A 21,812-nucleotide genomic window follows, 5' to 3' on the forward strand; every position below is an offset into this window, starting at 1 on the left:
AATATATGGACTTTGGTGGATGCTAGTTAACTTGTTTCAGCCCTATCTGACAGTGCCTGTCGTTTCTAAATCCCCTTTATGGAGACAAACTGTTCTATAAATATCAATCAAGGTATTTTTCTCGAGCTAATAATAATTATCATCCCTTATACAATGTGTCTCCCAATATCTTAAAACTGCGTCAGTATTGTGGGTTGCCTATAGGTGGGCGTGCCTTGAAAACTAAATAATCGATAAATGGATTCACCAGACGAAGACGACGATAGAATAAGTCAACGAGCGAGTGAAATACGCGAAACAGTGACGTCAGTAGTCAGGGTTCGTCATTGTAATGGGAATGAGGGGGAGGAGCTTGATCCTGACGTCAGTCCATGATTTTGTCTAAGAACCATCTTGACTGCCCATCCTGTGTGCAAAACTGAAAACGTCCTGTACAGGGCTTGACGTTGCCAGTGTTCGTGTTTTGTGATATTTTATCCACGTTTCGTGGTACTAGGAAACCCTATTTTCAATGTGTATGGCTATAGCGGTAAGTCGTTTAGCTATTGCATGTGTTCTCATTTAACGTTTCATTTCAAAGTTTCTATTTTGGAAAGTTTTATTAATTTTCAAAATTGGACCACCCCAGTTGCCACTTCAATTTATTAGCTTCTCTCTAGACTGCTTAATTATGGAGTATTTTAAATTTGATTGTTAGGCATAGAACTCACTCAGATTATTTTCACGCAAGTTATTTTTAGCAGGTACTTTAATGTGGCAAAAATTTGAATAATAACTTTTTATTAAATAATAATACCACTATAGATTATAATTTATGTTACCTACAAGTGTTTTAGGCATAAAAATATATGGTCTAGCCCTTAAAGGACAAAGGTTTATAGACTTGGAATGGTATGGTGCTGATTTAACCTCAGTACAACTTCAAATGTAAAAATATAACAAAGTATTTGTACATGATCAATGATCAATATCATCAGTATACCTTAAAAGAGAGATATTGTTTTGATCACATATGCAACTTTTTATAAAAGTCTTATTGTCATTAAATTTTTTTGATATAAGGCTGAATATTATATTTTTATATAAATTAGTGTAAATTATCACTTGCAGTGTAATATGGTTTATGTTCTGCAGTTTCATCACTTATAAAAATATGGCAACCATTTACATAAGTAGGTACACATACTCAAATAATAAAATAACATTAAAAAAGATTCTTAAAAGCACCACATTTGTTGTAAAAATATTCTGCGTTCTATTTAACTCTAACTTATTTATTTATTTATCAAAGGAATCCACTTACATTGTAATTATCAAAATATACCTAATAAAGTTCAGTAAAAAGTGTCACTCCATATAACTTAAAATCACAGTAAGCAAAGTAAATCATTTAACACAGATTGAAGAATAAACAATTCACAAAATTTGTTTTAATAGTACCAAATTTAGAGTCAAACAAACTTATTTATCCTAGCAGGCTTTTAGTGCTGCAAACCAGTCCTGCAGTTGGTTCATTCTTGGCATAGTTAGTGTGGTGAAATGTTATTACAAAGTTTCAGACTTTGAGACTCTGATATTTTGAAACAGAATTCTGACTCTAAAAAATGACAATAACAACTGAGGACAGTCTATAACAGCATTTTTCAATGTATGTAAAAAGCATAATTCTAGTAGAATTCTTCTTGACTCTTGACTAAGCCCAAAATTTCTGTTCTAGAGCCAATTTGAAGATTTTTTATTGAGTAAATAAAATTTATAGGTTTTCTCTGCCTTGAAAATGTAATTTTATGGCATTTATTAATATTTAGTGACATCCTGTTTAAATCACACCAATTAAGAAATGAGTGAAGATCCTCTTGAAGGAGCTTAATGCCATGTGAATCAATTATATAAAAATAAATTAAATAAAGTTTATTTATTTTCCTATTGATAACTTTCCTAAAAAATACTATTAGAATTATATACATAAAATAAACAATAATCAGAGAGAGATTACATTTCACAAACAGGAGGTGTATTTTTACAGAAAATATGAAATAATAGGGTCGATTATTCCAAAATGCAACATATATTGTTCAATGTTTCACTTGGGCAGAGTAGGCACAGATATCATTTAATTTATTTATTCATGCCAAAAAGTACAAACTTACACAAGTCAAAACACAAAGCAAACTTTAATGGGAATACAATACATACATGAACCACAAAAAATCCTAAAAAGCCATAGTGGAAGAGAATGAAGAAATTTCTCAAATGAACAAATATCACTCCATAGTGAGAAACCACAGGTCTTAATCTGGATAGTCAATAAAAAGCTGGAATTAAGGAGTTATTATTTTTTTGGTGGGTATCAGCATATGTTACATACTTACCCACATTTTCCCCAATGGATAATAGGAACACTATAATAAAGGCACAGGGTAGAGTGAGAATTTTCAGTTCCCTAAAGTGGGATTTACAACACTATCTGTAGGCCAAACAAGCATTCAGCCTCAGACATCTTCTTTGCAATGCAAATATCTTAGACATGTGCACCGAGTGTCCCGAACTAATAAGACAACATGTCATGAAGAAAAATAGCTGAAATAAGCAACCCTGAGTGTATCCGTTGAGACAAACCTGACAAATTACAGATAAGGAATATGACAATTTAATAATAATCATTTTCCATATTATACCATTCTGGCAAATGAACAGTTCACCAATTTGCAAAATGCTAAGGTAGGGTAATACAGTAATGACTCAATATTTTTTTCATTTTCAAAATGCCTTTAAGAGTGTATTGAGGGGTTGTCTTTCATATTGTACTTAATAAAATAATGTTTTTATTTTTAATTTTTTTAACATGTAAAATACAGTAGTTGGATTGTTAGACAGTGGATTATAGATTATAAATTATAGGTCATTTTTATTATTAAATACAATGTAGTGTTATTACATTTAGTTTAGTTTTTTTGTTAAATATATACATAATTTGCCTATTCTCTGGCAATATTGTGTCTTGATAAAAGTGTGCAACAAAATCAATCTTTGTCTCATACTCATTTGTCTATAATCAAAAATGCTGGACTCGATGTAAAGGCCTCCCTCTGTTTATCCTTTTTACAGAAGGCCTAAAAAATAACAGTTAGAAAAACAGGAAAAATATCACTTTATTACTAAGCTCTTCTATTTGTCAGACTGAGATGAGAATATAAAAATTAGAATTCAACTTTTCCATCACCTAGGATTGCCTGGAAATAGTGTTTTCTTTAGCATAGTTTTGTCAAACTATAGAAGAAAAATATAACTTTAATTATGCTCTTCTATGGTCAGATTGAGATAAGACTGATAATTTAATTCCTGGTCCTTTAAACCTGGTACCAAGGATCTACACTATAATATCCGTGAGACCCTTTGTATCTAAATTTCAAACTTTATACTTGAAATCTCAAATCCTTACATGAATTTCTCGGTACTGCTACTGCTAATTTAGGTCTTAATCAACCAAGACATTTCTTTCCAGATTTATCAGCTTATATTGACAATTAAAAGACTTAATTCAATCAATATCATTAATTTTTACAATGGTCATTTCGGAAGTAGATCAAATGAACTACTAACCGACTTTATCATAGAAGGCATTTAAAGTATTATAAACAAACGTATAAGGTGACGTCGCGTTAAATTTTATGTTTATTGCTTATCATTATTTTAATTTGTATTACATTCGTGTAATTAGTTTTTTTTATAAAAAAATCATTATTTTATACAATATCACAATGTTGCACAATGTAGTCAAATGCAGCCTTGATTTTCCTTTAATTTGTATCTGGAGTGATGACGCTGAGTCCAAGGATTAAGTATTTTTGGTTATTATATGTAAGCTACTTTGTCCCGTTTTTGTGAAAATATTGCGGTATTTTGGAAAAAATGTCAATATACGTTTCTTTTGTTAAATCTTCAAGACTTCCTTGGGTTTTACCTTATCTGCTTTTCAAAGCAAAGCAATATGGTATTTTGCTATTTTAAATTACTCTATATAGCTATGTCATTATAACGTTCCAATATCAAACAATTTTGCATGTATGTTGCATGAATGTCACATAAATTATAGTAGTTTGAAAGGATTTTTACTATAAAAGATGGTTTACAATTCTTTTAATAGGATATTCCTTGGCTTTATGCAAATTATGGTAATTTAAAGGGATTTTTACTTCAAAATATTATTTACCATAAGCCACATCCACATTTAAAAAGAAATGTGGTGGGGGGAGGGACTCGGGTGCAATACCCAGTTTCGGCTCAAATTTTATCGTTTTAAGATTTCATTTCATTCAGTGCCCGTATTTGCGCCATCAACAAATTCAAGTTCCTCTTGACTAATAACAGAAATTCAACAGCATTTTCAGAAGTGTTATTTGCGTGAATGGTTTTAGATATGATAAGTGAATTATAAGGTTTGAGATTTTTTGCATCATCAAGATTAGGTAATTAATCTTAGAACATTGAAAGGCCTTTCAATGTTCTAAGTAATTAATTTTATGTGGTGATTTTATACAATTTCAAGTGATACCCTGGCAAAAATACTAAATTTTTTAAATAATATTAGATTGGCCTTATGTTTATTTAATAGGGCTTATTTATGTTTGATATTTATTCATCATACTCGAAACAGTTTTGAACTGAATGTTTATTTTGCACTATTTTTAAATCGCTTCCTAAATCTCTGCAACATTTATGTGATATATGATTGCACTATTGTTTGCATGAAATATTCACCATCAATTTTTTTATTTCCTCTTTTAATAATACCTCAGAAATGGGGATGTTTATAAGAAAAATAATATGTTGTACCGATTGATGTTTATAGTAACAGCTGACGAAAATTTCGAAATTGACGAAAGGTCATCACAACTGATGGTCTAGCCTTTATAGGACAAAGGTTTATTGAAGTGAAGAACATGTAAAATACAGTAGTTGGATTGTTAAACAGTGAATACTGTAATATAAGGTACCATTCTTATTTTGAGTGTCCTCTAAGAAAAAATATATATTTTTTCAAGAAGGAGCAAGAGTTATCATTTATTGATGTTTGAGCATGACAAATACTTTGCCGATTACAATATAATTTTATAAAATTAATTATTATCTTACTAAATCCTTAAGACTTAAGCTGTTCTTGTATTATTACACGACGCGCATGCACAGAAGGTCTGTCAATCACCCCTGTCATATTCATTATTTACAAATAATAATAATAAGACGTTTATTAGTCACCAAGAAATTACAGCAATTAAGCACAAAGAATACTAATAGGTAGGTGTATTAACTTTTACAAAATTTCAAATATTACAAAATTCCACTAAATATTGAGTATTTCATCATTTACCAGTAACAAAAAAAAAATCGAAGAATTTGTAGCTAAATAAAAAAGCTAATAATGCAAGGTGACCAACAGGCCATAATATGCAGATTTACAGATATCCCCTATACAAAAGGCTCCCTGAATTCTGTTGAAGCCAAAAAAAATAAATAAAAAACAATAATTTAAAAATTTTATAATAACTATTCTACTGAAAAAAGAAAGAACATACCTAACGGGAGCATGGGAAGAAATTTATATAGTGTGCAATCAAGTATGAAAATGACTTTTTTAATAATTCTATAGTAAGCAAATTTTTTCTTCTAATATTAAATAAGTATATAAAAATAAATGATTATTATTTTTATTTATTCTTCTCTTGGTCATTGTTATTATCATTATTATTAACTGTATGTAGTGCTGCTACATTTAGTTTATTATTTAAAATAAATACCTAATTCGCGAATTCTCGTGCAGAATTTTATTTTTAAAAAAATGTGGACAATTTTTATAGAACCAAATCAGTCTTTATCTTACACCAATTTATGGACGTATATTTGTCTATAATTAAAAAAATCGGTGTAAAGGCCCTCCGCTTGTCATCTCCTTTACGGCAGGCTATAATAGTTAAAAAAAAAAAGGAAAAATGTCACTTTATCCCCAAACTCTTCTATTTGTCAGACCGAGATGAGAATATAAAAATTGGAATTCAACTTTTCCGCCTTTTTTCTATATCACCTTTTTCTAAATAGTATTATCAAACTATACAAGAGAACTATAACTTTAGTGCTATACTCACTTAATTCCTGGCCCTTTGCAGTTATACAAATAATATTCTTAAAAATTACTTCTATCTAGTTTAAATCTAATTCCAAGGGCTGCACTATATTATTAATGGGACCCTTTGTGTCTAACTTGCTAACTTGATACCTGAAATTCTCAAATCCTTTTTATGCTACATTATAACAATCATTTGAAGGCTTAGCCAAAACTCAATTAAGTAAAGTCTTAATCTACTAAGACATTTCTTTCCAGATTTATCGGCTTATATTGAGACTTAAAAGACTTTCATTAATTTTTACAATAGTCATTCCACAAGTAGATCAAATGAACTACTAGCCGACTTTATCATAGAAGGCATTTAAACAATTGTAAACAAACGTATAAGGTGACGCGTGAACGCGTTAAATTTTATGTTTATTGCTTATCATTATTTTAATTTGTATTCTATTTGTGTGATTAGTTTCTTTATAAAAAAATCATTATTTTTTATAACACGGTATCTGGAGTCTGATGAAGCTAAGCCCAAGGATAAAATTTTTTTGGTTATTATATGTAAGCTGGTACAGTGAAACCTCCCGATACGGACACCTCCAATAGACGGACAGCTCCCTTGAGCGGACATTTTTTTTGGTCCCATTGAAAATACACTAAATTCCCAAATGATTTAACGGACACTCTCTCGGGCGGACGCGGACTCCTAACAGTGGTCCGAAGCTCTAAACCAAACCGCTAAACCTTCTCTCGAGCGGACACAGAAAAAATTTAAACACGCAATCGGGAGGTTATTAGCGTAACAACCGATATGTCGTCGAAACGTAAAGTGCTAACTCTTAAAGAAAAAGTTGACGTAATTGAGATTTTTAATAAAGACAAACTAAGCGTACGCGACTTAGCAAAACGGTTTGGAATAGGAAAAACACAGGCAGCTAAGATTATTAAAAATAAGGATGTTTTATTAAGTAAGTTCCATTCAAATATAAATGTGAATGAAAAAAGAAGCTTCCTAAGAGAAGAGGGCAGAAATATTGACAGACAGTGCTATGAGTGGTTCATTAGAGCTCGAAGCAAAAATATTCCATTATCAGGTAACATACTTCAATTATTACACATATTACTGTATATTTTACATGTGCCTATTATCTTTTTAGGTACAATTGTTAAAACGAAATCCAAAGAAATCGCTGATGGTTTGGGTATAGAATTGGGTATAGAACTTTCAGTGCATTAGAAGGTTGGCTGTAAAAGTTTCGTACCCGGCACAACATTGCTTTTAGAACTATCAGTAGGGAGGCCGCAAGTGTGAACTCTGCCGATGTCACGACATTTTGGGAGAAAGTACCATCTGTAATTAAGAACTATGCTCCCAAAAAGATCTATAATGCTGATGACACTGGGCTATTTTTCCGAGCAGTGCCAAACAGGACTCTACATTTGAAGCGAGAAAGATGTATTGGAGGTAAATTTTCAAAAGAGAGACTGCCTGTACTTTTTTGTGTAAATATAAAGGGACAAAAAGAAAAACCTCTAGTGATCGGAAAAACGGCCAAACCAAGAGCATTTAAAAATATTATTGTGAAAGAATTGCCAGTTACTTATAGGTGGAATAAAAAAACTTGGATGACCGGTGAACTAATGGCCGAATGGTTAAATCAATTTGATAAAAAAATGATGCGTGAAAAACAAGAAATTTTATTATTTCTCGACAATGCATGTTGTCGCCCAAAGGATATAACATTGAAAAATATTAAATTGATTTTTTTGCCTCCAAACTGCAATTCTATTGTACAGCCTTTAGATCAGGGCATTATTAAGAGTTTTAAAACATTTTATAGGACAATCATTATTAAAAAACTTTTATTAGCCATGAATACTGCTGAATCAGTCCAAGAATTAGCCAGAAAAATACACGTCCTAGGTGCAATTTACTTTATAAACATTGCATGGGACCAAGTGAAGAAAACGGTTCAAAATTGCTTTATTAAGTCTGGCATTACACACTCTAATAGTTCAGAAAATAGAGCAGAAAACCAGAAAATCTGGGAAAATGAAGACGACATTCCATTGTCACTTTCAGCTCAAATGTTGAGGAATAAGGATAATTTTGGAATGATAAACAATAATGATATCAACGAATTTTTTAATGTAGACAATGATTTAATATTGGAGAAAATTGATGACCTTCCTCTGGAGGTTTCGAATCAAGAGGAAGTAGTGGTACCATCCGATGAGTCAGAAGAGGAATTGACTACCTATCAACCGGCTTTTAATATGACGCAACACTTAAAACGCTTCACTCAGGCTAGGGGTGACCTATCTGCTCTAGATTTACTATCTAAGCTTGATCTTCATTTCCAAGATACTTTGCTCAACAAAAAAATCGACAAACGTCTTTATTAGAATATTTTAAACATAAACAATGATCTTAATTTGTACATGTGTTCCAAAATATTTACATATTATTTCTTACAAAAATCTTTATATGTATGTATGTACTAGTTTAGTTTATTTTCGGTTTGTTATTTCATAAGTTTTTGTTTTGGTCTGTTTTTTAAGTTTATTTTTTTTGCATAATTATAATTATTTTGTAACCCTAATTATATACTTATTGTCATTAAATAATTAATATTAAACTTGTTTAAAAAAATAACTTGCTGTTTAATTTTGCTTCTGTGTGGCTTTTTTCCCTTGGACGGACACCTCCGTTGAGCGGACACTTTTTGAAGGTGTGTGTCCATGAGTGTCCGCTCAAGAGAGGTTTCACTGTATTTTGGAAAACATGTCAATATACATTTTTTTTGGTCAAATCTTCAAGACTTCTTTAAATTTTACCTTATCCGGTTTTTTTCCTTATCCGAATTTCCTTTGCCTTCGTGCAAATTATAATAATTGGAAGGGATTTTTACCTCAAAATATTATTTACTTTTAATAAGCCTTGCCCACATTTTTAAAGAAATGCAGAGGGAGGGAGGGACTTCGGTGCAATACCCACGTCAAATTTTATCCTTAGATTCATTCAGTGCCCGTATTTGCGACATCAACAAGTTCAAGTTCATCTTAAGTAATTCAAGAGCATTTTTAGAAAATGTTTTTTTGATAAGTGAATTATAAGGTTTGAGATTTCTGCATCAAGGGACAGGTAATTAATTATACAGGGTGTCAATTTAAAAACTTTCATGCGAATATCTTTAAAAGCAAAGAAGTTAGAAAAACTAAATTTTTAATTTTTTGGGAAGAAGAACTAGCATATTTAAGTCATGGAGTGAGAAACCACTTGGGCTCTATGCACCTCAACCCCTAAATGGCAACACCCCTTTTTGTGATGCCCTAAGTTAAGGTCTTTTTGAGTAGTAATTTTTTTAAATTTAATACAAAGTAAAAAAAAGTACAATTTAAATCAAATACGCTATATTAAATAAATGAAACATTTTTATCTAAAACGCTATTCGCTATTTGATGCTCAAATTGCATTACCTTAAATAAACATTACCTATTTCAGTTTGTTGAATTCTAGTTCAAAGATACTATAAATGGTTAATTTAACATAATGTCAAACGAAGTTTATCGTTTTATTTCTTTTATTAATCCGTTATCAGACATGGTGTACAGTTTAGATAAAAGAATTGAATTCGTTGTTATTTATGGGTCTGAAAATCGTTGCATCTTTAGCACTGCTGCTGTATTTAAAGAGTAAAATCCTGAAAAAAATGTAAGTCATCAGAAATTTCTTATGAATTTATGTAACTTAAATTAAATCATTTTCATTCGTACAAAATGCAATACTGAAGAATTCAATTTTGCGAAGAAATGTCATAAAAGTTGAGGATTACTCCTGAGTTGCTTAATAATATTTGTTTTACCGACGAATTGTGTATCTATTTCAAGAACTGTATTTCAAAATGTTAGAAATGAGTTTCAACATAGATTGTACTTTTGTTGTTTAGTCCAAAATGAAATGAATTTTTTTTTTAATCTTAAATTAAGAAAAAAGTGCAGATGAATACTACTTAAATATGCTAGTTTTTCTTCCCCCGACCTATAAAACATTCGTACCAAATTTGGTTTATCTAACTTTTTAATTTCAGAGATATTTGCACTGAAAATTTTATATAATTTCAAGTATTGTCAGTGATACCATTGCAAAATACTAAATTTTTTCAATAATATTAAATTGGCCTTTTATATACATTTAATAGGGTTCATTTATATTTAATATTTATTCATCATCCTCGAAACAGTTTCGGAATGTTTATTTTTACGCTATTTTTAAATCGCCTGCTAAATATTTCCGAAACATTTATGTGATACATGATTGCACTTTTGTTTGCTTCAAATATTCGTCTCCACAATCCATTTTTTGATTTCCTGTTAATAATACCCCAGAAATAGGGATACTTACATGAAAAATAATATGTTGTGCCCGTTGATATTTTCTAGTAACAGCAGAGGGTTGAAGTTGAAATAAACAAACTTGCATAAAAACGTGATGTAGTTTTAGGCACGTTGCAGCTAAATGGTATTTACTTAGGTCATCACAGAAGAAAGTGGGTTTGTTGCAATGTGTAGCATTTATAGATTTATGTAGTACTATATAAATGTGGCTATGATGATTTTTTAATTAGTAGCTAGTGCAAAAATTTTAAACAAAACCACGGATCCGTCACACTCATTTGATAAAGTGTAACATGTCAGTATTCTAAAAATTCCCAGTGACATTTAGAATAAAAATATGGTATTTCCTATTTTCCACCACGAAAACGGGTATGGAAATCGATTTGGTTGATTCGGATCTTTTTGGAGACCGAAATTGGAATGAATACCTATATATTGATTGAGTTCTTGGTAATATTAATCATTTGCAGGGTGAATAATAAATTGCATATATTATTTACATGGCAAAAATGGAGGACAACATACATTAATCGCTGGATGGAAAAAGGGTATAAGAACACCTTCATTTATAGGCTGGGTGAAAGCAAAATGTGAGAATAGAGCTTGAAGCAAAAATGCTGAAACATGCAGATTTAAATAATAATAACCAGGCTAGGATATAACGAGCCAAACAAATATCAGCTGATTTTTGACCTTTCTAGTTAGGTTAAATTTCAAATCTATTTTTATACCCCGCATGAAAAAGTAGTATATATCTCATGGGGTGAAAATTGAGAAAAGTTACCCTCATAGTTCCCAAGCCAAGTGGAATTTGTAATTCCGAGCGCATATATACGTATAACATTTAGAATCGTCGGTTATCGTTTGAATAAACATCTTAATCTGTACAGGGTCAGGAATTTTTTTTATAGAGCTTTATAATCTTAATTTGCGTTTTGGTGTTGGTGACGAGGTTAAAAATAGTCGTTTAACGTACAAGTTGATGGCAAATCGCTATATTTGTGTCTTTTTGGTTAGCAATGAAATTATATTTGGTGAATTTAAATTTTAAAATGATGTCTCTGAAGGAAAAATATGATAGGCCCCTGTATTAATTAACTGTATTTATATTTTCCTACCTACTTTAGTTATCCTTTAACCCGTTGAGGGTCGAAGTGTAATAAATCGCATTGGCATGAACAAACATCGTGATTAGATACTGAATTCGTGAAATAGATTGATTCGATAGAAATATTAAAAAGTTTTGCACTTGCTTCGTCTTCTACCCTTTATATAATTAACAGAAAGTCTAAGAGTTACACCAAAGCAGTGCATTATTTTTTTAAACGCCCCTTTTACGTGCAATAAATGAGTCATGATTAAACAAATCAATAAAATTCGCGGTACTCTCTAAAAATTATCAGATAAACCAAATCATGGAGTAATAAAAGCCGTTTTTTGATAATGTGGTTAATGCCAGATGTGTATTATATGTTATATTTAAACATTAGGAAGGTGTAAGCTCGTAGATGTGTCCACTTTTTATCAATAAAAATCGGCAAAAACTATCAAGGCCAATGGATGAGGGGATGAGATTCAATCATTTTCATTTTCTTTCAAAGTTTATACTGATTTGCTGCTGCTGAGCAATTTTTAATTCACGACTTTGTCCTCTGAGCAATATTATATTTTTTTTTAATTTGTAATAAATTAAACTCCAAGTCACAGGTTTCAAATATATTGAGTCAAGTTGGAACACGTGTTTCTCCTGTAATCGATATCATCAGATCTTCTGGAAGAAAGAAACAGAAATAATAAGCTTTATGAACAGTTATTAAAATTTCATATTTTGTGTATCCAATAATAGAAAAGAAAAAGAAAAGTCAAGATCAAGAATGGCTTTATTATCAAAAGATATAAAACTCGTCGATAAAGCAAAATAATCAATAGGAACATATTAAATATGTAATTCATTGCACATAAATCTTTACGTACTAATAAATAGTTACTAATGGCATATCTCATCTTATAGATTACATAATAATAATATTGTTAAAAGAAATATTAAAAGGCCAGTCTGACCTAAAGGTTACAAAGAAGGTTACGAAAGATAATTATCTGCTGCAATCATCAGCAAACAAAAATCACCTGTGATGGGCCCAGAACAGAGCCCTCAGGGACACTCCAGGAATTTACCAAGACTTAAGATTCAGTGGAATTAATAAATATGACTGATTTGATAAATACGACTCCAACCATTCTAAGGCTACTCTCCAAACCATACAATGAGAAAGTTTCTGGAGCAGGATTCTCTGATTTACACAATCAAATGCCTTTGAAAGGTCACGGAAAGCTGCTGCAGCAGCCTCACCATTATTAATATCTAAATATAAGCTCCCCCAAAAACCCAAAATTGTCATTGATATTGGGTACATAACACCTTGTGTTTATGAAAGAACCATGAAAGAATACATGTTTCTTTTACTAATTTCTCAATAATTTTAGAGACTGGATAATAGTGAAATTGGCCTAAAATTCGATGCATCCTTTAGGTCGCCAGCTTTAGATAATCAGGAAAATTTTTTGATTTTCAAGAGTAATTTATGACAAATACCAAAATTTTAAGAACTATATTAGTTAATTTTTAAACTAACTTTTAATGCTAAACCGTCATCCTCAGAACTGTTTTTATTTTTAATAAATGACATGACCTCTTTTAATTCAGTCAGACTTGTAAATGCAAAGAAAAAACAATTATCAACCCTTGAAATGCTTTTTAAATGTTCAATAGGAAATGAATTTTCAATGATATCTTTTGTAAGGTCTTGTGCTATAGAGCAGTAAAATGCATTGATTAAGTCTGGCGCTAAATCTCAAAATCATCAAATTTTTTTCTGTTTGTTTGTCGAATTTATAAACGAATTTGATAATGTAAAATTTTCACTTTCTATATAATGACTATACTCTATTTCAGAAGTGTGTAGAGCAATAAAACCTCATTAGGTATGCAAAAGTGGTACCTGGTGATCCACCAATATTTTATGCCACTACCTTAGTTGGGTATTAGTTTCAATGTAAAATTCTTTCTTTTCGTTGATTGCAGGTAGTGCCACCCGGTTTTGGGTCAATTTATGAGTTTTGCCCATTGTTACCCACTGATAAACATTGAAAACGGTTCGCCAAAGGCGTGCAACTGGGACTTGTTTTTTAACTTATAATTAATGTACTTAAATGCTATTTTATTTTAGAAAGTTACTTTTGTTTAAATGGAATAATATATTTTTTTCACAAATTTATTGAACATAATATGTAGAGTAAAACAGTTGAAAATGTCACTTTTGGATCTGGCACTTTTTGAACAGTGTATAACAATTTTAGATTATAATAGATTGTAGTCTTCTTCGTCATCTGACGAACTGTCATCACCTCTTGACATTATAATTAAAGGATCGACTGTCTGATCGATGAGGTTGTCAAGATCCCACATTTTGTCCTCTTGCTTAATTACATGCTGGACTGCTTTTCGCCAATTCTCTGGTGTCGCTTCCGTAATGGCTTGATCAAACAGTAGCTTAACATCTTTCATTTTAAAAGTCGTGTTTTGTCTTGCTACAAATCCTTTTACCTGCGCCCATATCAGTTCTATAGGATTTAGTTCGCAATGATATGGCGGTAAGCGCAGTACAGTTATATTATATTTTTCGGCTATATCTTCCACGGCGTATTTCATGAAACGAGTTTTGTGTAAGTTTGCTATTGCCAGCAGTACTTTTTTAATGAAATTTGCTTCAAACGCAATACCTTTTGCAGTCAGCCAATCGATAATTTCTTGCTTTCTCCAACTTGAAGTTGGCGTCTTCTCTATTCGCCGTGAATGATAGCTTGCGTTATCCATAACCACCACCGAATTAGCCGGAAGAAATTTTATCATTTCACCAAAATAGTCCTCGAAAACGTCTGAGTTCATGTCTTCATGGTAATCTCCTGTGCGAGTCGACTCAAAGGTTAGCAGACCTTCTTTTAAAAATCCCTCTTCGCTTCCAATATGTGTGATTATAAGTCTTTTTCCTTTTCCCGAAGGTACTTTAATACCCGTAGACAGGCCTTCTATGAAAACTTGGCGAGCACTGGTTATATTTTTGTCTTGCCACATTTTTTGGACTATATAACCTTCGTTAATCCACGTCTCATCAAGATAAAAAACTTTCTTTTGCTCCCTGCGGTACTGCTTGATATTTCTCAAGTATTGTCGTCTCCAACAAACAATTTCGTCGCTCTCCAGTAAAAGTGCTTTGCGGTTATGCTTTTCCCAGGCAAAATCCATATTTTTTAAAGTTTTCCATAAAAGTTTTCTACTTATCAACGGAATACTGTCATCTCGGCCAAGCTCCATTAAAATTTTGTCTAGGGTGGGTATTTCCTTTTTAAAATAAAAAGAGTGAACTTTTCTTCGAATTATACATTTAGCATTTTCATCAAGGACTTTTGTAGGTCGTCCTGGCTTTTGCTTGGGAGATTCCACTTGACCTGCTACTTTTCTTTCCCGCAACAATTTGAAAATGGTGGACTTTCCAATTCCACTCATTCGAGAACATTTTTCAACAATTTCTTGCACAGTAAAACTAGGGTAATCGTGTTTTATGCAATCATGTACATTTAAAATAATAACTTTTTCACTCAGCGATAGTGGAGAATTTTTAGTACATCTTTTCGTTGGACTGAATACCTCCATTTTTTAAATATTGGGATAATAATATTGTGATTACACTACAGCGTAGCAGTGACTACTAACGTTTAAAATATGATTTAAAAGTATTTATAGTCTGTATATATTACCTGACCCCATTTTTGCATGTTACAAAGCGTTAAAAGATAGGTACCTATACAAAAGGATTAAAAGTATTTATTTAGTATTTAATCTCTTTCAAAATAAAGGCATTTAATCCGTGAAAATTAAATTCATAAATATTATAAGTACCTGCGCCTATGAACCACCACGAAATGTAGCCAAACAGAACGGAATTCCCCAGTTTATTGCTCTATACACTTCTGAAATAGAGTATAACTATAGTCTATTTCAAATAAGTAGAGAGTAATAAAACCTTAATAAGTATGCAAAAAGGGTATAGGATGACCTACTACCAGAGTGCAGGGAAAACCACCCGCGTTTTGGGTCTATTTATGAGCTTTTTTATTGTTACCCATCGGATAAAAATTGAAAATGGTACGACAAAGGCGTGCAGGCAGGACATTATAATATAAATTGAACCAAGTATTATGTAGTGTAGTATAGTATAATTATGAGTCTTTTCCCGATGGCACTTGAATACCCGTTGATAGGCCTTCGTTAAGCCAGGTTTCATCAAGAAAAAAAAATATTTTGCTCTCCGTGGTACTGCTTGGTGGTTCTTAGGAATATCCTTCGCCAGCAAACAATTTCATCGCTTTCCAGTAGAACTGATTTGCGATTATGCTCTTCCCATGCAAAAATCCATATCTTTTAAAGTGATCCATAAGAGTTTTTTACTCATAAAACCAATGCTATCGTATCGGCCAAGCTCCATTAAAATTTTGTCCATAGTTGTTTCTTTTTTGAAATAAAAAAAATGGAACGTTGATTATAACTGGACGTTTAATGTCTTTCTCAAGGAATCTGGCTGGTCTTCCGGTACTTTGTTTTGGAGGTTCTACTTGTCTTGCCTTTTTTTCCGCAATAGTCTATAAATCACAGATTTTCCTATTCCAGTCATTCGGGAACATTCCTATACAACTTCACTTACAGCAAAACTGGGATGGTCGTATTTTAAAGAATCCCGCACATTTTAAACATTAACTTTTTGATTGACTGACAATACAGTAGTAAGAGTATAAAATTTATTATTTTTTATATTTTTATACACTATATATCTGTATGTTATGTATAACAGTACGGGGTAACAGCAAATACTATCCTGTTTAAGTAATATTTATACTCGGTGTTTTTATTATCAGCTCTATTTATTTATTTACATTATGAATATTATGCTAATCTGTGTTTTATTTACTCTGTATCCTTCGTATCGCGTTCGAACCCTACCTTTTTTTCTCGCTTTATTCATTAACTAGGCACTAAGTTTACCTACGCCCATGGATGACCACAAACATTTCGGAAATTTACATTTTATTACTCTCTACCTATTTGAAATACAGTATAGTTCCTTCTGATATGCTGTTTTTAAAAGTGAAATTTTGAAAAGTTTTTGAGGAGAATTGTATAACATTATCTGTGCATAAAGGTTTTGTGTAAATTTCGAAAGAACTTTTTTCTAGGAGTCTAGGAAGGCTAGTTTCTTCTGATTTTCTTTTTTAACGTAAGCTCTATTTGGGGCTGTAGCTCGTTAACATAAGTCATGAAATTATTCAATTTGTTTTCCCCTCCATCCCACATGATGCAAATATCATCCACGTAGAAAATTATATTGTTGGTAAAACCGTTTATCATTTTTCCAAGTTCCAAGTCGTGCTGATTTTTTTGAAACATTTTTAATCAATTTTCATTATTTATTTCCTCAGACAGGCCCTGGCATTCGCCATTAAGTTAATTTAAGCTCTATTAGGTTCATTAATTTAGATCATATTGTACTTAAAATCAGGTCGGAATTTGAATATATAATTTGATAATGTTGGCCCGAAAACGAAAGTAATACAACTAGGCCACCAAAAATATCTTTATTAGCTTGAAAAACAAATTAAAAGCCATTTTTGATTTTTCCTGATATTCCCTGAAACTGTTAGAACTTTCTGGATTATAAAACGTCTCAGTAAACAAGTACGTATTAAGTTATTAAGTGGAAAATTATTGTTTTCATTTACTAGGAAATATCTAAGGGCGCACTTGTTTTATCTTTTATAGTATATAACTGACAATTATTACAACTAAATAACTAATTTTAGACATTTATTGTTTTTAAACTTTCAATTTCCTTTACTGAGTCCACAATAAACAATGTTAAATCTATCCCATAATATTTAATTAACACATTGATAAGAAACCTTATTGTTTAAGAAAACAAAAAAAATACGCATTGAATTAAGCCGTTTTTCACGTCATGCCATGAACGACAGCACAAGCTAAACAAACTCCCACGCATATAGGAACGAAAAATTTTTGAGCTGTTTGAGTAAACCGAAATAGACTGTCATTTGGCAACAACAGCTCATTATACTATATGCGTGTTAAGAAAAAATTCACGTGATTTTTTTAGTTTTTGCCCGTCGCAAATTGTTTCTATTATTATTAGTGCCATTTCACGATCTGTGCTATAAAGTGATTATTAACCGTCTAATGTGTTTGTTTACAGTTCGGTTTTCTTAATTAGTTTTATTCGAGCATCTGGATTAGCTTAATGTGAATTATCGTTCTCTCGGAAGGTTATTTGGATTCCACTGATTTATAGTCATAGTAAGTTTAGTTTTTATTGCCGAAAAATTATGAATATTTTATAAAATATTGTGCCGATTAAATTAATAACTTATTCAGGAATTGAGGGATTGTTTTACTGATCCAAGAAACAATTCTAATTTAAATAAGGAAATTTGCATAGTAAGGGCGACCAGATTTCTCATTAATTCTTGCGGCATTCACACTCCAAGGAATATTAAGGGTTTAGTTTTGCATCAAATTATATAACGTTCTAGGTTTTTGAATAACTTTCCTTTTTAGGCATAATCCTCTCCTTATAATAATAAAATGCATGGTCCATTTAACTCATTCGCATTTCATCTATTAAAGAAAAATAATAAAATAAACAAAAAAAGTATTCGTTAAGAATCATAATATTTAAATTTTGGGTTAAAAAAATCGTCAAAAATGGCAGGTTCAGCAATTTTCAAAGTTAGAGAAGAGCTGTCGTCTTCTCAGATGCCATTAAAACCCGATGATTCCGTAATTTCCTGATTTCGAAAAAAAAAATTGGTAAAAAAAATCCATGTACCCGACAAATGAAAAATCATAATGGGATTGTAGTAAAATTGTGATTTTTTTTAATTGGAAAAAAATATTTCATGTATTTAAATTATAATGAATCAAATAAAATAAAAAAAAAATTATTAAATGAAGTCCTTATTTGTTTCAAGTGGATTTATGTATAGGTTCTATTATATAAAATTTGAATCTTTAAAATCGTATTTTTTTTGGTTCGGACATTGGCAGAACATTGTGGGTATCTTCCCTGGACTACCTAAAAAAATATCGAATGAAAAATTCACTTATTGTGTTTTTAAAATTAGCCTTAACTCCATAGAAATAGGGTCATTGTGGTTTTCTAATTAAAAGTTATACTGCATTTCAAATAGGTAGAGAGTAATAAAATGTAAATTTCCGAGAGTTTTCTGGTTATCCATGGGCGTAGGTAAATTTAGTACCTAGTTAATGAATAAAGCAAGAAAATAAGGTAGAAACGAAAGATTCAAACGCTTAAAGAAGGGTACAGGTAAGTGCGATTTTTAAATGTGATACAAATTAGCATATTATTTCCTATACTAATTTGGCAAGTAATATAAACTTCATAGTGCTTTCGCCAGGTAATATGATGGATGTAAATAAATAAATAACTACATTCGACAAACGACGCATTTGAAGAAATTGAAAAGAACAAAGATACAGGGTGTCAAACTTTTAGTTACAATATTAACATTTGATTATACTTTCAAAACCACTTCAGATATTTAATTGAAATACGTTTGTAAGTAGCAAAGATACATCCTTTTATGAAAAAAATTATTATTTAACTTCAACCAGTAGCGTACGGACAGGCACATCTTCATACAATTTTAATGAGAAAAATGGTGCGCCGCTGGTTTTTCTAGTAAAAAAATTTCTTCTAACAAAAAATCGCCTTTAAGTTTTTTTTGTTTGACTTATCGTTTGCCACAAAAAAATTAAAACACATACTGACTCAAAAACAAAAATATTGAACAAATATGAAAATAAAAAAAGGACTTTCAACAACAATAATAAAATGAAAGAAAATTAAACGTAAAATTACAAAAATGGCTCCATATATTGTTGACATTTAATTGCCGAATCCTTAGAATTGAATCTTCCTTTGTAAATACAGAATTTGCGTTTTTATATTTAATAGTACCTCATACTTAATAGTCTAGCGGATTAAGATCCGGTGACCTGGGTGGCCATACCACTGGTCAAATACCATTAACAAGTTCATTATTTAAGCAACTTACTCCTAAACTCCTCCTCTTACTCCTAATCCAAAATGCGGAGTAACTTCATCCAACTGAATCCGACTTCCATGCCATTAATTAATCGGTAAATCGTCTAGGTAATCCTGCAGATAGTTATTAAAGAAATTCCACAAATACTGCCGAGTTCAATCTTGGAGGCAGGAAATGTGGACCACAAACATTAATAGCGCCCAACTACACATTTATCGAATATTAATTTTGAAATGTTCTTGGCCAAATTTCTCTTCTGGAAATCTGGGATTTTGATATGCCCAAATATCGATATTATCATAATTTTTGTAGTATTTTAGACCTAAATATCTAAAGATGCTGAGCTGCTTTGCAAGAGCTAAGCCTTGCAATATTATTAAAAGTACGAAGTATACAGTTATTTAGGTTATTATTTTAATGGTTTCTATTTTGTTCATTATTACCACGCAGGCCAAAGTTCCGAAAAATTTGATGAGTTTTAATAAAAACGCGAGCATCTGGAGTTCTTCTAGGAACGTCTACGATATTCACGAACTGCTGGTTCCATATTTCCATCACAACATCCGCAGCAAAAATACATATTATGGGTTTTTTCTCTTTTGTGGAGTTTTAAATCTCTTATTGCATAATAGTATGGGATGGTACTTCAACCGTTAAAAGTTGTCCAAAATTACATTCTTAAAGTAATTCATACAAAATAGACTTTACTCAACTGAGTTACAATACAACTCTAATATTAGCGATATAAATCATCTGTATATACAAAATGTTCTTTTGTACAATAATAACTGATATTTCAAAAAAGCAAATCACGCATTCGCAAGGTATCAGGAGTAATATGCATAACAATCTTACTTTGCCACATAATCATACGCAAATTAACCTTCATTTTATAGTTTATTTAGGAACGAAATTTTATAACTTAATTTCCTCTGATATTAAGAATGTAAAAAATCAAAAAACGTTCAATGGGAAGTTCAAGAATTATATTCATGAAAATTTTAACAGATTTAGCTCATTATTACGTTAATTTTATTGTTCAAAAAACATTAAGTTATAGTGCAAATTACCTACTGATTTCTGAATTGTTTCTCTGTTCTACATTATATTGAATTTTTTATGTCTTGTCCTTTTATTATTATTATGCTAATATTGACGGATTTTTTTAATAATACATTTATAGATAGGCATATAAAAGTATTAAGTTACTTAGATGCTTATTTTGTACTTTTATATAAATTGATGTAAACTATTTTTCGGATATAAATAAATAAATAAATCGTTGTTAGGAAACAACATTGTTTAGATTAGTAGCTAAATACAGACAACTTTAATCGTAATAAAATGCGAGAAACCCCTCTCCCTAAAGGGGTCAAAATGTAAAATATCATGACAAAACACACTATTTAAACAAACGTACGTCACAATTTAAAATTAGCAAAGCTTATATAATTTAAGAGTTCAAACATAGAAAACAATAACCATCAGTTAAAAGACTATATATACAGAGACAGAACGGTTAATCAAATTACTGTTTAAAATGTAATAAAAGTGAGAGTGACATGACATTAATGTTTATTTAAATCAAATTACGACAAATGAATTTTTTTATGACTAAAAACATAATATGTATTATTATTTATATTTTTTCAAAACTTTCAATAAAATAATAATTGGTTTAATTTCTATTATGGTACCTTGCCTGCACCCCTTTGTCTTACCATTCTCAGTGTTTATTCAATGGATTACAATAGAAAAAGCCCATAAACTGGGGAAAACCCGTGTGGTACTACCTATACTTTGTAAAAGAATTAATGTCTCAATGGAAACTATGGAAGTAGCATACATTATTTGAGGATCACCCTGTATCCCTTTTGCACACTTAATAAGATTTTGTTACTCTCTACATATTCGAAATAGACTATAGTGTGGCAATACAAAACCACGTATCCGTAACACAAAGTTTCCGATTTGGATGCAATAAAATTCACGTTTGACAGCCATGTCCTTAATTCATCATCACGTACTCGTGTGGATGCAGTCTGACTATACTGAATAATGACGCTACTTTATTTAATTAACTTTATTAATAAAATATTCAGGT

The 21,812-nt window shown here is 30.9% G+C and overlaps 1 protein-coding gene across 2 annotated transcripts in view; it reads left to right on the forward strand.

Annotated features, from left to right (window-relative positions):
• The first annotated feature begins 363 nt into the window (after nucleotides 1–363).
• The window catches only part of LOC126748311 (PRL-1 phosphatase), a 41,942-nt gene continuing 20,493 nt past the window's right edge, over nucleotides 364–21,812 (forward strand). The window contains exon 1 of one of the 2 annotated variants that reach the window (XM_050457455.1): nucleotides 364–529. The gene's annotated coding sequence lies outside the window, so the exon portion shown is untranslated. Of the gene's footprint in view, nucleotides 530–17,768; nucleotides 17,937–21,812 lie in introns of those variants that run through there. The other variant, XM_050457456.1, reaches the window with a different exon arrangement.

The sequence above is a fragment of the Anthonomus grandis genome, chromosome 22, assembly GCF_022605725.1.
Source record: "Anthonomus grandis grandis chromosome 22, icAntGran1.3, whole genome shotgun sequence".
NCBI lineage: Eukaryota > Metazoa > Arthropoda > Insecta > Coleoptera > Curculionidae > Anthonomus > Anthonomus grandis.